Source organism: Vigna radiata, unplaced genomic scaffold, assembly GCF_000741045.1.
Source record: "Vigna radiata var. radiata cultivar VC1973A unplaced genomic scaffold, Vradiata_ver6 scaffold_372, whole genome shotgun sequence".
In the NCBI taxonomy this organism is placed as follows: Eukaryota; Viridiplantae; Streptophyta; class Magnoliopsida; order Fabales; family Fabaceae; genus Vigna; species Vigna radiata.
The window spans coordinates 214,844-218,142 of NW_014542542.1; positions in this window are offsets into that span (position 1 = coordinate 214,844).

Genomic DNA, 3,299 nt, shown 5'->3' on the forward strand with positions numbered 1-3,299 from the left:
TAATCAAGAGTTTCAATAAAAGAGAGTATCAAAAGATTACATTGTTTCCCCCAACAACAATAGGGTTTAGTTCACCATAGACATGGTGAAACTAGATGGAAAGTAGAAGAAGAATGGAAAAGCAAACCCTAGAAAAGATGAAAAGGAGCCTAAGCATCCAAGAGATCCTCTTCAAAGAGCAAAATTAGGTCTGGTCGTTCTCCCCTGTCAAAAGAATAACTTTGAACTCGCAATAGGGGTATTTTTAGGTGAGGAGCGCATAAGAAAACAGGCCCAGGCCCAGCGGACCACTGCCGGGCGGTTTGGCAAAAGCCTCAGAACCGCCCGGCGGCAATCGTCACCGCCCGACGGTTTCTCTCAGAGCCGCCCAACGCCAATCGCCATGCCTACTCCTCGCCCTGGGCCTGGATTCTTGATTGATATGCATATTTTAAAGTGATAAAGGCAATTTTGTTCTTGAGCCTCTCTAGCCAAATGAGCCTACCTTGTTGTGATCCTTTGATAGCCCCTTTGAGCCTTTACTTTCCCCATTTCTTTGTTTTGAAGCTCATACACTAGCCCTTAGAGAAAAACAATGATTACCTTAACCTTAGGGAATTTTGGAGCTTTGGAATTGTTTTGGGAATAAGTGTGGTCTCTTGGGAGATTCATAAAATTGGCTAGTTGGTTCCTCTTCTTGTTTTGATTGTAAATATGTTATGTATCTTGTCTCTTAGAGTTGTGTTCTGAAAAGAGAGAAAATAAAAGAGACAAGATGAAAAAAAAAGGAAAAAAAATTATAGAAAAATGAGAAAAATAAAAAAAAAATTGTTGTGAATAATGGAGTCAAGAAGATGATTGAATTAGAGGGTTTTAGGTGTGATTTGATTGTGTTTTCACTTGTTCCCCATTGCTCCTCTATTCCTTTTGATTTGTAGCTTCTCATCCATATTTATCTTCCTTATCCTTAGCCACATTACATCCATAAAAGACCTTTTGATTTGAACATGCATATGTGTTTGAGTGTTGCCATTAGAGGCTTGCCAAGTCTGTTGTGTTTGCTTTCTTGAGTGTATTGAGTTGAATTCAAATTACCCTAGACACTTGAGAGAAACACTGATAGTGTGTATCTATGAGGCTCTGTTATTTTTGATTCACCTCTTGAGCTGACTGATCATTTTGCCATGCTTGGAATTGCATTGATAAATTCATGAGTATCTGCTTTCTTTGATTCTGTGTTAGATATTGTCTACTTCCTTACTTTGTCCAGATTTCTTGAGTGCTGTGCAACTCTGTGTCTGTCCTTGTGAGTCTTAGTTTTCTGCATGTTGAGTCTCTCACCTCCCAGATGTCTTTTGAACTATTCCTTGTTTCGCGTCTTGATTTTGTCCAGGAGTGCAAAAGACTAAGTGTGGTCTATTTTGATGAGTCGATATTTTATTGATTTCACTTAGTTTATTGTGCTAGAATTAATTAGGGAATTGTGCTTAATTGTCTGGTATTTTCCCGTTTTTTCTAATTATGCTGAATTTGATCGGAAATTCTTATTTTTGTTACTTTGAATTATTTGAGCTAATTATTTGCATTATTAATTGCAGGAAAAATGTTGGGAAATACAATTTAATCCACTTGGAAGGGCATTCATTTGTTCACATGTTATTTATTTTGTTTTGAAAAGAAAAGAAAAGAAAAGAAAAAAAAAAACGCAATAGATTAAATGAAGCGGGCTTGGTGATGTAGATTTCAATTGTTTATTTTAAAGGAAGGAATTAGCATCCAGATGAAAGCAACGATACATTAAATGGAAGAAATGAAGCCTGCCACGTGTCTATCAAATTTGGACAATTTGGAAAGTTCAGCAAGGATGAAAAAAAAAATCGTGGGGCAGCAACATGTTTAAAGGCACACGGCCTAACAGTAGGGCGTCCATTTTTCTACATGAAGGAGGGGTGTGGAGGAATTATGAATGGCTGGCCCAACATCTATTCCGCAAGGACCACGGTGGCAGCAAAAGAGGTGCTTCAAGAAGAAGCTACAGCAACACCGATCCAAAGGCAAAACAACAACACTCCAATTCAACATGCTGCAGCACACACACGTGATTCCTCCTGACTTTTCTTTGGTGAAGGGCACATTTTATTAGGTTGGGAGGAATTAAAAAAGGCTAATGGGCTTGCTTAAAAAAAAAAGAATACAGCTGAATCACTTGGGCTGAAAAGGAAGGTGCAAACAACAACTTCTCATCTCCACGTCTAGCTTTGCAAAGGCTGTCATGGACCATGGGCTTGTCAAGAGGCTGCAGCACCCAACAGGTCTTCATCTTCACTTTAAGGTAGCCACCATATTAAAGGGACAAACATCACGTTGTAAAGGACGAGCCGCCACTTGGAGAGGAATTTTTCGGGATTGAGGAGAGAAATGGACGGTGATATTAAGTAGCAAGTTTTAATTGTTTATTTTTTTTTCCAGCACTGTAATGTTTTTTTTTTATTGTAGAAGTGATGAAAAGTTTTATTATGGTTTTAGATAAAGTAGCTGAATCATTTCATGTTTCCTTTACTATTCATGCATTCCTTCTTTTTTATTTACTGTTCGTGAATGATTGCAATAATATATGTCTTCAACCAACATTTGATTTCTTTAGCTTAAACCTTGCCTTTGATTTCTTTAGCTTAAACTTTGCATTTGAATAGCTCTACAGATTGGTTTTTCTCATTATCTCTTGCATCCTAATAGCTTTTAGAATAAATTAAATTCACGGATGTTGGAATTAGAATTTGGCCTTGGAGTGTTGGACAGTGATTTTTGATGAAGGTTGAAAAACAATTATTTTCATATGTCAATTTGGACCGAATTATGCCCTTTACTACTTGGAATGAGTCTAGAATCAAGCAAAACTCAATAAATGAGTCTGTAGAGAGTCAAAAGCTGTTTTTAGCAATATTATGGTTGTTTTGCATTGTTTTGTAGCTATTTTGAGGAAATGAAGAATGAAGCTGAAGATAAAGGTCGTAGACTCAAGAAAAGAGAAGAAAATTGAAGATTTCAAGAGTCGACGCACCGCCTGGCGGTAACTTACACCGCTGGGCGGTCCAGGGCGAGGAGTAGGCATGGCGATTAACGCTGGGCGGTTTCGAGGGAAACCGCCGGGCGGCACCTTGCACCGTCGGGTGGTTCTAAGGCTTTTGCCAAACTGCCGGACGACACACTTAAACCGTCGGGCGGTGGTCCGTTGGGCCTGAGCCTGTTTTCTGATGCGCTCCTCACCTGTAAATACCTCTATTGCAAGTTCAGAGTCATTCTTTTGACAGGGGAGAACG